Genomic DNA, 18,127 nt, shown 5'->3' with positions numbered 1-18,127 from the left:
TCAGTGTAGGCAATGAAACAGGCACTTTACTCAATGATTCTGATGTGATATGATCTCCAGTGTTACATGGAAACTAACACCATACATATAAACACATAAACTAAAAAATTCTGAAGACTTAGTATCATATATATATATGTATGTATATATATAGGTTTTCAGTGAGGGTGTTCATGTGTGTTAAAGGAAGCAGACAGCTTAGTGGGCTTGAAAAATATATTGGTGGAGTATTCTTATTTTGGTCCATATAGCCAAAGCTATGGTTTTACTAGTACTCATGTACCGATGTAAGAGTTGGGATATCAATGCTGATTGATGAAGAACTGATGCTTTTGAACTGTGGTATTGGAGAAGACTCTTGAAGTCCCTTGGACCGCAAGGAAATCAAACCAGTCCATCCTAAAGGAGATCAGTCCTGAATATTCAATGGAAGGACTGATGCTAAAGCTGAAGCTCCAATATTTTGGGCAGCTGATGCAAAGAGCCAACTCATTAGAAAAGACCCTGATGCTGGAAAAGATTGAAGGCAGGCAGAGGAGGGGACAACAGAGGATGAGTTGGATGGCATCACTGACTTGATGGACATGAGTTTGAGCAAGCTCCAGGAGTTGGTGATGGACTCGGAGGCCTGGCCTGCTGCAGCCCATGGGTGACAAAGAGTCAGACATGACTGAGCAACTGAACAACAACAAAATTCTTATTTAGAAAAAAATGTAAATAGTATTCATTGGTTCAGTTCAGTTCAGTTCAGTCGCTCAGTCATGTCTGACTCTTTGTGACCCCATGAATCGCAGCACGCCAGGCCTCCCTGTCCATCACCAACTCCCGGAGTATGCCCAAACCCATGTCCATTGAGTCAGTGATGCCATCCAACCATCTCATCTTCTGTCGTCCCCTTCTCCTCCTGCCCTCAATCTTTCCCAGCATCAGAGTCTTTTCAAATGAGTGGATCCTTCACATCAGGTGCCAAAGTATTGGAGTTTCAGCTTCAACATCAGTCCCTCCAATGAACACTCAGGACTGATTTCCTTTAGGATGTACTGGTTGGATCTCCTTGCAGTCCAAGGGACTCTCAAGAGTCTTCTCCAACACCACACTTCAAAAGCATCAATTCTTCAGTGCTCAGATTTCTTCACAGTCCAAATCTCACATCCATATATGACCACTGGAAAAACCATAGCCTTGACTAGATGGACCTTTGTTGGCAAAGTAATGTCTTTGCTTTTCAATATGCTATCTAGGTTGGTCATAACTTTCCTTCCAAGGAGCAAGCGTCTTTTAATTTCATGGCTGCAATCACCATCTGAAGTGATTTTGGAGCCCAGAAAAATAAAGTCACCCACTGTTTCACTGTTTGTCCCTTTCTATTTGCCATGAAGTGATGGAACCAGATGCCATGATTTTCGTTTTCTGAATGTTGAGCTTTAAGCCAGCCTTTTCACTCTCCTCTTTCACTTTCAAGAGGCTCTTAGTTCTTCGTCATTTTCTGCCATAAGGGTGGTGTCATCTGCATATTGAGGTTATTGATATTTCTCCCGGCAATCTTGATTCCAGCTTGTGCTTCTTCCAGCCCAGTGTTTCTCATGACGTACTCTGCATAGAAGTTAAATAAGCAGGGTGACAATATACAGCCTTGATGGACTCCTTTTCCTATTTAGAACCAGTCTGTTGTTCCATGTCCAGTTCTAACTGTTGCTTCCTGACCTGCATACAGGTTTCTCAAGAGACAGGTCAGGTGGTCTGGTATTCCCATCTATTTCAAAATTCCCCACAGTTTATTGTGATCCACACAGTCAAAGGCTTTGGCATAGTCAATAAAGCAGAAATAGATGTTTTTCTGGAACTCTCTTGCTTTTTCCATGATCCAGCGGATGTTGGCAATTTGATCTCTGGTTCCTCTGCCTTTTCTAAAACCAGCTTGAACATGGAAGTTCACAGTTCACATATTGCTGAAGCCTGGCTTGGAGAATTTTGAGCATTTCTTTACTAGCATGTGAGATGAGTGCAATTGTGCAGTAGTTTGAGCATTCTTTGTTATTGCCTTTCTTTGGGACTGGAATGAAAACTGACCTTTTCCAGTCCTGTGGCCACTGCTGAGTTTTCCAAATTTGCTGGCATATTGAGTGCAGCACTTTCACAGCATCATCTTTTAGGATTTGAAATAGCTCCACTGGAATTCCATCACCTCCACTAGCTTTGTTCATAGTGATGCTTCCTAAGGCCCACCTCACTTCACATTCCAGGATGTGTGGCTCCAGTTGAGTGTGAGTGATCACACCTTCATGATTATCTGGGTCATGAAGATCTTTTTTGTACAGTTCTTCTGTGTATTCCTTCCACCTCTTCTTAATATCTTCTGCTTTTGTTAGGTCCATACCGTTTCTGCCCTTTATCGAGCCCATCTTTGCATGAAATGTTCCCTTGGTATCTCTAATTTTCTTGAAGAGATCTCTAGTCTTTCCTGTTTTATCGTTTTCTTCTATTTCTTTGCGTTGATCACTGAGGAAGGCTTTCTTGTCTCTCCTTGCTATTCTTCGGAATTCTGCATTCAAATGGGTATATCTTTCCTTTTCTCCTTTGCTTTTCGCTTCTCTTCTTCTCACAGCTATTTGTAAGGCTTCCTCGGACAGCCATTTTGCTTTTTTGCATTTCTTTTTCTTGGAGATGCTCTTTTTCCCTGTCTCCTATACAATGTCATGAACCTCTGTTCATAGTTCATCATGCACTCAGTTTGATTATAAAAGCAATACATGCTTCATGAAGATAATTTTTAAAATATAGAAGAGTGAATAGGCCCCCATCATTCTACCCTCCAGAGGTCATCACTACCATGCATTATATATCTTTCAAGTCTTTTTTCTTTAGGTGTGATTTTAAATTAAAAGATTAAAAGTTATTATGAAATTTAGAGTGTAAAAAATAGGTAAGTTAAGTCTCTGAGGGGGGTGAAAAAAAAAGAAAAATTAGAATTAGGGTCAATCTGTAAAATTCCATCCAGGGATAAACTGAATAGCACTATAAATCATTTTCATTTTCCATAAAACACCTCATTCATTCCATGTAGTTTGAAACTCATTTGCATTTAACATTGCAAAATGATGAAAACTGAATTATTCAAACTTATTTTTTTAAAGAATCACTTCAAGATGATGATATCAAAGCCTTTCAACAGGAAAAAAAAAAATCCCTCGTGTTGGTGAAATAGCACGTGTGCTCTTTGAGTTCTGACATCTTTGTGATCCAGTCATCACCCTTCCTCTCCTTTGAAGGGTTCTACCTGTGTGAGAGCCCAACTCGTGCTCTGGATCTCCAGCCATGAGGCCCTTGAACCCTCTGAGAGGCCACTCAGGGTCTTACTTTTCCAGGTATGAATACACATGCTCCCTCCGTGCGAGCTCCAGAGTTATTTCACTCTACACTCAGGTCCTGCCCACCATGTTTTTGGAAGCCAGTTGGACACATCAGAAGGCTGAGCCCAAGTTCACCATCTCCTATCCCTACTTTGCAAACAGTAACCTGAAAACAAGAAGCCCACAGTCCTCACTTGGCCAACGTCTCCATGTGTCCCAAAAGAAAGTAACAGTGTTAGTCGCTCGGTCATGTTCAACTCTTGGTGACCCCATGGACTTTAACCCTGAAGACTCTTCTGTCCATGGAATTCTCCAGGCAAGAATACTGGAGTGGGTAGCCATTCCCTTCTCCAAGAGATCTTCCTGATCCAGGGATCAAACCTGGGTCTCCTGAATTGCAGGTGGATTTTTACTGTCTGAGCCACCAGGGAAGCCCAGGAACCCCCCAAAACCAGTATTATATACAATGACTGAAGCACAACTCTCCAGGCTCAGTTTTTCCAGTTCTCATAGCCCCAGACTCCATACATCAATGTAAGAATGCAGTTTTGAATCAGTGAGTCAGAAGACCTTTTGTCCTATTTCAGTGATAATTTCACACATGATAATCTCATACAGTTGCTTTTTCACTGAAAAAGGTGACAAAACAGAACTCTGTTTGGACTGAGAGCTGTATCCTCTGAGCTCATTTGTCATTTTTTTTTTTTTTTTTTGGCATTTTTACCTTAAATGACAATAGCCCCACCATTGCCCATAATGCAATCAAATAGGTAACCATCAGCAAATGGACTGCAGCAAATGTTCTGTCCAATGGGATCCACCTCTCCACTTTATTCAGTGTTTTAAAAGAGTTTTGTGAGGACAGCATCTGGCAGAAATGCCTAATCAGAGTGTTTGGAGTATCAACCATTTTAACGCATGTCCACCCCACTGTCATTCCCACTGGCCAACACGTCTGCTCTCTTGGGAGCGCACCTGGGAGGGTTGTCCATCCACTCATCTCCTTCTGGAGGAGAATTCCCTATTTCAAGTGCCGGACCCATCTGGCACTGTTGGCGCCTTCATGATTTTGAAAGTGCTGGGAAATAGAGCATAAAAACCAGGCAGGCTCCATTAAAATGGAAAGCCCTTGGGCTCATCCCTCAGCTGGCCTCTAATAGCTGATGCTCAAAAAAAAAGTTTCCTTTACAAAATATTAACAATACAACGATGACAGTTGGCATGAGACGGGGAATATAGTGGGGATGTCTGCAGATTGCAAACAGGACCCTCGTCAGAACTTCTGAACTCTATCAAGACATGTGACCAGAATGTGAAGGCCCTAATGTTGGCTCGAGGCCTGGATCCCTGTCACAGGAATACCAGGAGCGAATAACTTGATTGGGAAATTTTGTAGGACACACTTAATTTCCCCCAGGATAAAGGATGGCTGATGATGGCACCATGCCAGGCTCCTAGGGCCCTCAGAGACTTTGTAGGGTGAGAAGCATTTGATGACGCCACTACTCCGGGCTCTATGGATTGCAACTATGACTTTCTCAATATATTTTTTCCTTTCCTCCCTCTCAGTGACATGAGAAGAATGTCTGAAAGGTCGTGTTTTTAGACGTGCACCATGTCTACGCAAGGGTATGGTTTTTCCAGTGGTTATGTATGGATGTGAAAGTTTGGCTGAGAAGAAAGCTGAGTGCCAAAGAATTGATGCTTTTGAACTGTGGTGTTGGAGAAGACTCTTGAGAATACCTTGGACTGCAAGGAGATCCAACCAGTCCATCCTAAAGGAGATCAGTCCTGGGTGTTCATTGGAAGGACTGATGCTAAAGCTGAAACTCCAATATTTTGGCCACCTCATGCGAAGAGTTGACTCATTGGAAAAGACTCTGATGCTGGGAGGGATTGGGGGCAGGAGGAGAAGGGGATGACAGAGGATGAGATGGCTGGATGGCATCACCGACTCAATGGACATGAGTATGAGTGAACTCCGGGAGTTGGTGATGGACAGGGAGGCCTGGTGTGCTGCAATTCATGGGGTCGCAAAGAGTCCGACACAACTGAGCGACTGAACTGAACTGAACTGAACTGATGTGGATGTAAGGAAACATAGTAGCCAACATCAGAGAAACAGGTCCCTCTCCTTAGGAGCACCTGGTAATAATAACTAAACACAGGAAGATGAAAATGAGGGGAAAAAAAGAGCTCATGAGTTAATAGGACACATGCTTGTTTTAATTCTAGTCCATCACAAAAATGATTTTCAGTGATGTGCATTAAAATGTTAACAAATTGTAGCAAGTTTTTGTTAAATAAATATGCTGAATATGCCATTGTTCAGTTGCTCAGTCGTGTCTGACTCTTTGTAACCCCATGGACTGCAGCATCCCAGGCTTCTCTGTCCTTCACTGTCTAATTCACTCAAACTCATGTCCATCGAGTCAATGATGCCATCCAACCATTTCATCCTCTGTCGTCCCCTTCTCCTATTGCCTTCGGTCTTTTCCAGCATAAGGATCTTTTCCAAAGAGCTGGGTCTTTGCACAAGGTGGCCAAAGTATTGGAGCTTCAGCTTCAGCATCAGTCCTTCCAATGAATATTCAGGGTTGATTTCTTTTAGGATTGACTGGTTTGATTTCCTTGTTGTCCAAAGGACTCTCAAGAGTCTTCTCCAGCACCACAATTCAAAAGATTATTTCTTCCCTGTTCAGCCTTCTTTATGGCCCAACTCTCACATCTGTACATTACTGGAAAAACTATAGCTTTGAAAAAATGAAGCTGATGAACACATGTGCTAAGCTCCTTTGCAGTAATTAGCAGAGGGTAAATGATCTGATTCTGAGTGCCTGATCATAGAAAAAAACATAGAAATGATCTTTTGAAATAAGCACAACTTTTTTCTCATACTAGGATAGTAAGGAAATTTACATGTTAGTCCCTCATACAGAAGACTTACTGAATTTATTGAACTATGTCCTCAAAAATGTGTCTATGAAACATGCAAAAATAGTTTGTCAGTACTTCTTCTGAGACCCATCAATTCATGTCAATGGCATGACACCAAAGCACCATTTGATAAGAACTAATCAACTATGAGCTAACACAGTGTATTTAGATGTTGATATGCTTGTTTCTTTGAAAGGACTGATGCTGAAGCTGAAATATTTTGGCCATCTGATGCGAAGAGCCGACTCATTGGAAAAGACCCTGATACTGGGCAAGACTGAAGGCAAAATGGGAAGCAGAGGATGAAATGGTTAGATAGCATCACTGATAGCATCACTGACTCAATGGACATGAAGTTGAACAAACTCTGAGAGACAGGGAAGGACAGGGAAGCCTGGCATGCTGCAGTCCATGGAGTTCCAAAGAGCTGAACACAGCTTAGTGAATGAACAACAAAAACAATTCTTTTTTCACCCAAGGAAAAAAAAAATTTAGACTATCCAGAAGATTAAAGAAGCCACTCAGTTAAAACAAGGGCCATGTAATGTCTGTTTCACCTAACGAGAGAAATGTTAGTAAATGTCTTCACCTAACTAGTGCCTTTTATGACAAAGTCCTCTAAGCAGAGAGACACACAAATGCACAAACACACACAGAGGGTGACACTATAGGCTTAGGAGAGCAGTCTTCAAATAAGAAACCAATTTCACGTGTATTGGCTATCTAATACATAGGCTAACTTCTAAGATTCAAGCTTACAAAGCAGAATAAGAAAAAATTAAAAATAAATAAAAATAAAGATGGATCATTAGAAGACTAGAGAATTATTTAAACTCTATCGTTTGATTTTTTAAGTAAAATCAAAATAATCATCTGTGAATGCTTTTGAGAACAGACCTTTATAAAAGTATATTTGGAGCTAAATATTTGTATCTCACATTATGTACTGCGGAGACGAACTGCTACAATTGACCCATTCTTAATCAACTTCCATTTAACTGACTTGCCAGAAACCCATGGTCTCAATTTCACTGTAAAAACAATCTGGTTGATGTCTGTGATATATCTGAGTGTTCATGGCCCTGCTATCTTCTCTCCAGTTGAACTGTTTACTCTAAACAGTTCATTGTGTATGCTCCCAATCTTGATTACAATAGCTGAACTTGTAATTGAAATCACTTGAATAACTATTACAAAAAGCAATACTATATGAGCCCCCCAAAGAAAGATTTCTATGAAATTGAACTGAATACTCTGTAGTACTCTAAAAAGTACTACAACGTTAAATTGTTAAAAATAGTTGTTCTCAAATACAATATGGAAAAGGCAACTACGAAATAACAGGAGAGAAAAAAATTATCCAAGGTTTCTGTGTTCAGATTAAATCACTAATGTCTTGAACTTCTGAGTCTTTAAGGAAACCAGATGTGGAAATTATTTACAATACAGTGTGATTATAGCTTATGTTTTAAAAAAAAGTGACACCAATCAATGGCCTCTAGGCCATATATGCAAATGAAAATAACCTTCGTATTTTGAGCTGTTCTTCAACGTTCTTTTATAAGTTCCCACTGATGGTCCCTCCACAGTCGGTTCATATCTCTACCATTCTACCTGCATTTTAGCAACAAGTTTCTCAAAAAGTTGAGATCACTACGTATTTCTAGGTAACTCTGCCCGCAGACAGAGCGGGCTTTCTGGGTGTCCGGAGCAGTTGTGCAGCATCGTGTGCTGCCAAGGGCCTCACGATTGGTTTGACGCGCTGTTGCCTTGTCTGGAAATAACCTTACTTTTGAACTTGAGTTTTTCAAGTGAAATCAGACGGTACCACGGAACTGCGACTGTGGGCCTGCGCATGCGCAGGATGGAGCCCTCAGACCACCCCCGGGCGCCTGCACAGGCCACTGGCCAAGCGCAGTGGTACCTGTCCTGAAGCAGCCTGGGATGCGGTGGACCCTCGAGGAGGTGGCCAGGTTGGGACTTTTGATCAGCTTGGTGGCTGAAATGGCAGCCACAGCTGTGGGAGGCAGAGATGCTGCACTTGGGGACAGCCTGGGAGGAGGGCTGGGGGAACAAGTGCCCATCTCTCTGGAGCTGATTCCTGTGGCGGCTGCACAACCATCAGCTTTCCAGCCTGAGCACCTGGACAGGAACTACTAGCTGAATTTGTCAGTAAATTATTACAAAATACAGCTGTGCATGTGGTCATCAGTTCAGTTCAGTCTCTCAGTTGTGTCCAGTTCTTTGCAACCCCATGGACGGCAGCACGCCAGGCTTCCCTGTCCATCGCCAACTTCTGGAGTTTACTCAAACTCATGTCCGTTGAGTCGGTGATGCCATCCAACCATCTCATCCTCTGTCATCCCCTTCTCCTGCTGCCTTTAATCCTTCCCAGCATCAGGATCTTTTCAAATGAGTCAGTTCTTTGCATCAGGTGACCAAAGTACTGGAGTTTCAGCTTCAGCATCAGTTCTTCCAATGAATATTCAGGACTGATTTCCTTGAGGATGGACTTGTTGGATCTCCTTGCAGTCCAAGGGACTCTCAAGAGTCTTCTCCAACACCACAGTTCAAAAGCATCAATTCTTCGGTGCTCAGCTCTCTTTATAGTCCAACTCTCACATCCATACATGACTGCATGGTCATCACCATAATGCTTATCAGGAGGTTATCAGAATTTTTTAAAAGAGTTTAATGCCTCTGGTCTTGAAATCTAGTGCATTACAAAGCAAGTATCCACAAGCTTAGGAATGGGAATTACATTTTAAGAGCAAACACTATATGGAAGAGAAGCCTGTGAAGCTTCACACAAACCACTCATCAATAAGGGAGACAAATCTTTCTTCCTTGCAATTGAAGCTATAGTAATAAAGTTCATAAACATGAATTTTGTATTATATACAAATAATGAAGTCACTTCCAGTTTCCTCTACAACGCCCACAAACTTCAGAAAATGTCAGAGCAAACATTAAAATGGCATTTTATAAATTTACACTTGAATTCAAATTTGCACAAAACTGATTTGTATGAAGAGTTAAACCTTTTCAGAAAACTTGTTCAGTGAGAATCATCAATTTAAATATACAAAAATTTATATTTGGGAGTGATTTATCAGAAATATACTCCAATGTTGTTACAACTAAAGTTACATCAGCAAAAGGACCCCTCTCAAATTAAAAAAAAAATCAAAAATTTTTTTGTGATCTGGCATTTACCATGAGAAATTAATGTCATTTTTAATTGCAGGTATACTTTACAGATATTTCAAGCTTGGCTCCAGAGCATCACAATAAAGTGAATATCTCAATAAAGTGATAATAAACACAGTTTATTTTGGTTTCCCAATACATATAAAGAACTTCCCTGGTGGCTCAGACAGTAAAGGATCTGCCTGCAACGCAGGAGACTCAGATTTGATCCCTGGGTTGGGAAGATCCCCTGGAGAACGGCATGGCAACCCACTCCTGTATTCTTGGCTGGAGAATCCCATGGACAGAGGAGCCTGGTGGGCTACAGTCTGTGGGGTCGCAAAGAGTCAGACACAACTGAGAGACTAACGCTAACCCTCATGTGCATATAAAAGTTATGTTTATACTAAATTCTATTAAGTGTATAATATTGTTATATCTTTAAAAAGTATATACCTTAATTAAAAATACTTTATTGCCAAAGAATACTAACCATCATCTCAGTCTTCTGGCAGGTGTATCTCTCTGCTGGTGGAAGGTCCTACCTCGATGTTGGTGGCTCCTGACTGATCAGGGTGGCGGTCGCTGAAGACTGGGATAAACATGGCAATTTGTTACAATAAGACAACAATGACGTGTATGGCATCAACTGACTTTGCTTTCACTTGAACACTTTAAGGCCACTGTAGGGTTATTAATTGACCTATTTTCAATTTTCTTGTGTTTCAGGCACCAGGGAGGCCCAAGAAGATGGAGAGACATGAGGGAATGGCTGGTCAGTGGAAGAGTCAGAACATACATATTTATCAATTAAATTCACCATCTTTTATGGCCTTGATTCATGATGCCACAGAATAATTCCAATAGTAATTCTGAAGATCACTGATCAATCACAGCGACAAACATAATAGTGAAAAAGCTTCAAATATTGTCAGAATTAGCAAAATGTGACATGGAGACATGAAGTGAACAAATGCTCTTGGAAAAATGGTGCTGATATATATGCCCAACCCAGGGTTGCCACAAACTTTCAATTTATACAAAACGCAGAATCTGTAAGGGGCAATAAAATGAGGCACACATGCATAGACATTGAAAGTGAAGTTTCAGTGATCTAATAAATGACTTTCCAGTAGAGTCAGCTAGAAAAATCATATCATCAATTAATGCCACATTAATAAAGTGGTATTTACTATATTACACAAAATAACACCAAAAGTATTATTTTTAAATGTGTATGTCCATGCTGTGACTCATGTATCAGTTACCCCTATTATAAGTACTAAAATATTTTAAAGAGTAAAATTTATTACTTTAACTACATTTTCCCCTGCTTTTTGAGCAAGAGGTTTTCATGGCTCTATTTTTTATTGAGCCTCATAGTTTTTGTACCTGGACCTTTATTGGTATAAAATTTGCTTTTTCAATTTCTTAATACTACTTGAGCTCTTCTGGCTATGCTTTCTCTCCAAAAAAAACATAAAGTCACTTATTAGCAATGTTTTACCAGGTTTATTAGAAAGGATTTTGCTGCGTTAAGTATCTCTTTTTGTAAAGGAGGAATTTTTATTTTAAATAATGGACTTTTTTTCAACAGTTTGTCATTTCTTAAAGACCATGGATGGTCCTATGGAGGTTTTCCACCTCCAGTGGTCACTAACAGTAACTTCCTGGAAAGCTTCCATTGTTTCTGGTGAAGAGAGGAGCTAGGCATTATTGATATAAAGACCCTCGGGGAGAATGCTTTTTTGAAAGGCTGTGTATCCTGAAAGAGTTCTTCAGATTCCTATGGGAAAAAGAAAATTAGTAAAAGTGCCTTATTAAGTCCACAAGAATTTTCCCAAGTACTGAGCCTCTTGTCTACATCTTAACCTGACGAGTGCTGCTTTGTTAAAGCCAAAAAGAAAAGCATTAATCCGATAGAGGAGCTAAAAATACTAAACCCTGTCAGCTTCACCCAGGGCCTCCCCCCCCCCCAAAAAATAGTGAATAGTGATTGATAAGACGAACAACTAATTTCAAATGGGAAAAAATGGGAAACACAGAGTCAGCACACGCTTTCTTGGCTGCAAGAAATAGCGGTCTCTCTCCAGACTGCCTCTGGCTGCCCAGCCGCCCAGCCAGGCCCAGCTGCAACTTGTTCCTGTATCTCCAGGGATGGGAATGGAGCAGTCTCCCAAGTGGCCATCTGTCTGGACGTGCTTCCCATGTGATGGACAGTCAGGTGCATCCCTGGACCCATTCGTGCTCACGGGTCAAAAGGTTTTCTTTCTCTAGCTTAATCATTAAATAAATAAGTATATAAATAAATTCCCAGACCTTTCACTTCTATCAAAGTCATTACATGAAAATAACTGCTGCTTAAAAAACACAATCCCTGGATAGAGCATGCTTGGGGCTGGTGCACGGGGATGACCCAGAGGGATGTTGTGGGGAGGGAGGTGGGAAGGGGGTTCATGTTTGGGATCGCATGTACACCCGTGGTGGATTCATGTCAATGTATGGCAAAACCAATACAGTATTGTAAAGTAAAATAAAGTAAAAATAAAAATTAAAAAAATAAATAATTAAATTAAATTAAAAAAAAAACAAAAAACACAACCCCTGGTTTACCGGGAGGACCTATTCCTATAGAAGGCCAACTCCATTTTTGATCTGGATTTTTGCTCCTAAGGAAATAAAACGTTTACACGAGTCTCTTGGAATGGTTTTCACCTACAGACTCATTTTTGAGACTTAGAGACAACGGCTGTCAGATGAACCCACTAATTTCACACATTTAGCAAATGTGCATTCTCACTAGATCTGCTCAAGAATCTTCTCCATCACATAGGAAGCAACTTCCAAATTCCGTTTTAACTATTTTTTGTTGTTATTAAATATTGTTTACAGTTTAGGGTTTTATAAAGAGAATCCTGTTCACTGGCACATTAATCTTAACGTCATCTTTTGGCACAAAAATTCATTATCTGAGTTACTGTCCTTTGTGAGTTTGTATCTTAAAGCATTTTTAGAAGCAAAGCCCAGGGCAACTTCTTACCCCTCTGCCTAACCTCAGTCCTGTCAGGACACATTTTTGCAAATAATACAAATAAACAGAAATCTCCCATAGAAATGGTTTCAGGCTTTTAGCAGGAAAGAAAAAGACTAATATTACTATAATAAAATAACCTCATAATATCATTAAATGAGTATTTGTAACTCCGTGTTAAGGTAAGCAAACTGAACTTACATGAAATAATGTTTCAAATGACAAGGTGAAAGGATCAGAGTGCTTGTGTGTCCCTACACCACAGCATCTACGCTAACTTTCTGGATAAACATAAGCACATTATATGATAAGACAGCATGATTAGCAGGGGTTAGTCAATCTTCACATGAAAATGTATGCATTCTATCATGTATACTATCATGTAAGAATTGAATCGCCAGTCTATGTCTGACGCAGGATACAGCATGCTTGGGGCTGGTGCATGGGGATGACCCACAGAGATGTTATGGGGAGGGAGGTGGAAGAGGGGTTCATGTTTGGGAACACATGAAAGAATTAAAGATTTTAAAATTAAAAAAATAAAAAACTAAAAAAAAATGTATACAATAGATTACTTTAAGTAGAAGATCTTTCAATTTATATTATGTTTGGAAAATACTCTGATGCTAGAGAAGATTGGAGGCAGGAGGAGAAGGGGATGACAGAGGGTGAGATGGTTGGATGGCATCACCGACTCAATGGACATGAGTTTGAGCAAGGTCTGAAAGTTAGCAAAGTACAGGGAAGTCTGGCATGCTGCTGTCCATGGGGTCACAAAGAATCGGACACGACTGAATTGAGTTGAACTGAACTGAAAGGAGTTAATTAACAAAAAAGATTGGGAATATGGGTTCTAAGCTCTTCTTTGGGCCTTTTTTATTCTATATGCTATTTTCTATACTTGGAAGAAAGTGAAATATTTGATAGAAGCACATGAGATGACTTGAGAAATGTATAATTAGGGGAAACAATGGCTAGTTGAAACTTCCAGCATTTCTCAAACTTTAGAATTACCAGTAAAGCTTTTCTAGAATGCATATTTCTTATTCCCATTTCTGAAATGAGTCTGCACTCTTAAAAAATCCCTGGAAGATAATCCTAATGGAGGGGGCCCATGGGACACACTTTGAGAAATACCAAACTAGAAATTAAGTTAGGGAGGTTGAACAGAACAGAAATGATAATGAAAATATGGCAGCAAAGGAGCTCCCAACTTTCAGAACCCAAATAGAAACCTAGTCTCAAAACCCCATTAGAGGCCGCAGGTAATAAAAACCACATTATTGCAATCTTCCTTTGAATAACAAATAAGCTATGAAAGACAAATAAGCCTGCTTTTAAGGTTTTGAATGTCTGTTCATAACTGGAATGGCATAATCCTCATAGAACTCATACATTACCATAAATGTCAGATTATTCGTGTTGATGAGTTTCTCCCCATTAAAATTCTTTCTTATTCTAAGACAGGACAAAATAATTCCAGCTACAGCTGTTGCTTGTCTTTCACCAGCTAAACCATATACTTTACTGAAAACTACTAGATGGTAGGGCTTCCCTGAGAGCTCAGGTGGCAAAGAATCCTCCTGCAATGCAGGAGAACCTGGTTCTATTCCATGGGTCGGGAAGATCCTCTGGAAAAGGGATAGGCTACCCACTCCAGTATTCTTGGGCTTCCCCTGTGGCTCAGCTGGTTAAGAATCCTCCTGCAATGCAGGAGACCTGGGTTCAATCCCTGGGTTGGGAAGATCCCCTGGAGAAGGGAAAGGCTACCCACTCCAGTATTCTGGCCTGGAGAGTTCCACGAACTGAGAGTCCATGAGATCTCAAAGAGTCGGACATGATTGAGCAACTTTCGCTTTCACTAGATGGTAAGTACATTCTCTTGTTCAACTTTCCCAATAAGCCATTAAGTTTGTGACTATCATTCTTCCCAACTTGTGGATGAAGAAGATTGCAATCAAGTTCAATGGATACCATATCTATGCTTTTACATACACAACCTCAAAAGAGATCCCAACTATTTTTGTCCATTATTTTATTGCAGGTTAACTAAGTCTCAAAATACTCAATACAAATAATATCTCAAAGACAAAGGGCCGGCCAGAAAGGAAAGGGACTTGAGTGTACCTGGTCCTGGCAGGTCAGCACTCAGAGGAAGGTACAGAGGACAGGGCACCAAGGAGCAGCTCTCTGCAAATACGGAGTAAACTCCACACTGATCAGTCGCTCGGTCATGACCGACTCTGTGATCCCATGGGCTGCAGCTCACCAGGCTCGTCTGTCCATGGAATTCTCCAGGCAAGGGTACTGTAGTGGGCTGCCATCTCCTGCTCTAGGGGATCTTCCACACCAAGAGATCGAACCCTCGACAACTGTGTCTCCTGCACTGCGGGGAGAGTCTGTACCACTGGAACCACCTGCAAAGGCAATCTTTACACAAATGACTGAGAAACTGTCTGGGGCTGGTGCCCATGTCAGAGAGCAGAACCTGGAGGCAGACCTGCTCTGATCAGCCAGCAAACACATCAGCTAGTAGGACCACCAGGGTCACACTGAAGCGTCTCAGACATCTCCCCCTTTTGGGGGGCGAGCACAGCCTGGACATTGCTTGTGTAGAACCCCGCTGCCCAGCCATGTCTGCCCACATGTGAGCACCAGCAGGACGCCGCCCACCCACCCCCCACTGGGTCACCCTTCCCATGTTTTCTTCACTGCTTCCTCAACTTGAAGTTGAAAGAGATTGCTGCAGATCTGTAGGTCCACCCCTGTCCACCCTTTCTCACACCCACAACTTTGACAGAACCTCCTTCACTTCATCAGGCCCCTGAAGAGATCTGAGCAGCATGATGCACCTGGCACATGGGGACAGAAGGAGGTGGGACCCTGTTACCCCTTCGGTTCTCCCCAGAACCACTCAGCATAACCCTTTCTTAGTTCCTCTAGGAAGCAGGCTAATGTGTTTCATTTAAAAAATAAGCTTTTCTCCACAGGGTCAAGTAAGCCTGACTCTGTGTCCATAGATGGGGGATGAGTGATCCCCCTTGCATCTGAGGGGATCACACTTAACCCCTGTGCCAGCCCTGAACCACACCATGGAATCCAGCTCCCACCTCTTTAAAAGTCTCACAGTATTTCCTGGACACAAAAGATAAACCCTTTTTATGGAGTGGAGTTCTTTACTGCCCCCGTTTTCCTATTACTTCCTCATTATCTAGGGATTGCAGAGTCTTCAGATTGGCATTACCAAATTCAGCACAGGATTTCATCTGATTTTCATCTTAAACTCCTCAAACAGCTTTATCTGTACAGAGAGGTTGTATGAAAATGATATGAAAGATGTCAAGGCATTTGCTGATCAAAGAGGTAATTTGCTAAAAGTAGACTTCCATAAAATCTTTCTTTCTATCCATTTGTGGTTTCAGAAAACCCCTTGGTTTTTCTTTCAGAGCAAAAGCTACCAATACTCATCAGAAGCCAGCTCATCTCGAGGGTGTGATCATTCTGAACCATAATGACAATAGTTTCCTTCCTGCAAATTGTGCTTCTGCTTACCCTGGAGTCATGCCCCATGGAGGGGGGCCTCAAGGTAGACCAGAAGGCTCTGCAGTATTCTGCCAGACACATGGTGAACTTGACCTAATTCTTGGAAGAACACATATATTGTGTTCAACTGTCTCACTCATAGCTGCATGAGGAAAGCACATTTTAGTGTTGAAAGTTCACCTTAACTAATAACTGACAGCATTTTTATTAAAGTTAGGGTGTATCTATATATATATATACACACACACACACATATAGTTATATATACACAGATAAATCTTCTGTCTGGGGCCTAGCACACAGTAAGTACTCAGATAATATGCATTTCCCTTCTTTTTTTCTTATAACTGCATCAATTCCACTTGACATATATAATTGATATGTTCGTGCTGTAGAGGAATACAGTTTCCTGCTTTGTGGCTTCAATCATTAAATTTTGAGGAAAGAGAGAATATATACAAGCCTACTAGCTATTATTATTACTACTACCATCATCATCATCATTTTCCTGTTAATTATGTCTCCTGAAACATTTCTCAATGGAAACTGGATATTTTCCCCCAGAACTTCCTTTCCTTTTTTTTATAAGGCCCCGGGTAGAGTTTTTTAATCAATACTGAAAATGAAACCTCAGCTTTCTGCAGGCTTTGATATTTTAGGACTCTTTGACAAATTCACCACCTTCCTACTGATTGTTCTCTTCCCCAGCATTATTCAAAAATGCCAATTAGTTTCCTCTGAAATCCAGCTGGTCTGATAGAAACTTGTGAATGTCCTTGTTTCCCTGGTGATGCCTATGGATTTCTTTGCGTCACACAAGAAGATTAAATGAGGCCTCCAGAGAACTCATGCTACCCCTAGCTTTTGGTCAACCAAGAAGATGTTCTCCTGGGGACCCATTAAAAGACCAGACTGTTAAGAGTCCAGAGCTTAGCTGCTTGATAAGGAATGGTAGCTGCTTACTCGCACAACAGTGCTCGCCCTATAATCTGAATTCTGTCCTACACAGAATGGCATTTGTCCTGCAGCCTCATACTATCACTCCCTTACGAATCCCAGAAGGGACTATGCTTGCCTTCAGCATCTCTTTGGACCAATTTAAAAACTGAGATCATGACCCTTCCTTTTGTCTCTCCAAGTAATGATTTTCAAAGCCACTTACTTCATTTTGCATTTGACATGAAAGGAAAAACAAGTGCTATTTAAAATACTGGTTGGACAGGTAATAAAATCTGTGACTCATTAAATCCATACCTGATTTCCCGAGGCTTTCCCAAGTGTGAGCAGCTACATGCAGTGAAGCAACTTGACTCTTTAACTACCCTTGATTGTTGTCTAATAGTGCAAAGCACTCCTCAGTTTCCCTGATTACATTATGCAGAAAGATTGCATCAAACGCGTCCTGTATTTTTGGATAGTTGTAACCTCTAAAATGGTGGCACCTTGGATCATGTGACAAGAACTTGCATCTTGTACATTACCCACAAAACCATTTACAACTTCAAAGTCCCCATCACAGGCCGGTGGGAACTGGAGATCCCTTCCCTGGCCACTGTGGTTTTGGAAACCCATCTCTGCTTCCCCCATCCCCTTACTTGTCCTTATTCTCTTCTGACAATTTCCATGACTTATACCACTTGTCATCACAGCCCAGCTTCCCACCACAGTGAACACTTTTTCTTGTCTTTGCTAGTGTTTTACTGCAGACAGGAATAGGCATGCTATAATTTCAGAAACTAGACAATACATAAAGTTTGGAATGCCCAGACTTTAAGGATAATTCTTACTTATTCCTTCACATCCTTCAAGTGGATCTCTGAAGGAACCAGTTTATTTCTCAGTACAGAGTCAATTTTCCTGGCTCACCCAAATTACCCAGTTCACCCTTCCCTAGTTTGAATTTGCATTTCTTCCATAGCCCAAGAAGTCTATGCTCACGTTTGAAACTGGAAACTGGTCTCTTCTCCTCGGTCCTCCTTCGTCACACCATTTTAGAAAACTCATATCACATAGCATCTAGCAGGAGTTCAGTAAACATTTGCTGAATGTTCTAGGACCTATAAGTTACATCATATAG

At 41.1% G+C, this 18,127-nt stretch overlaps 1 long non-coding RNA gene across 1 annotated transcript in view; it reads right to left on the bottom strand.

Moving 5' to 3' along the window:
• Positions 1 to 18,127, bottom strand: part of LOC128053476 (uncharacterized) — a 59,158-nt gene that overhangs the window by 24,003 nt on the left and 17,028 nt on the right. The window contains exon 2 of the long non-coding RNA XR_008199922.1: positions 9,970 to 10,068. This is a non-coding gene — a long non-coding RNA (uncharacterized LOC128053476). The remainder of the gene's footprint in view (positions 1 to 9,969; positions 10,069 to 18,127) is intronic.

Source organism: Budorcas taxicolor, chromosome 9, assembly GCF_023091745.1.
Source record: "Budorcas taxicolor isolate Tak-1 chromosome 9, Takin1.1, whole genome shotgun sequence".
Classification (NCBI taxonomy): Eukaryota; Metazoa; Chordata; class Mammalia; order Artiodactyla; family Bovidae; genus Budorcas; species Budorcas taxicolor.
Note: the sequence above shows the minus strand (reverse complement) of the source record. Positions and strands in the feature narration are given on the sequence as shown.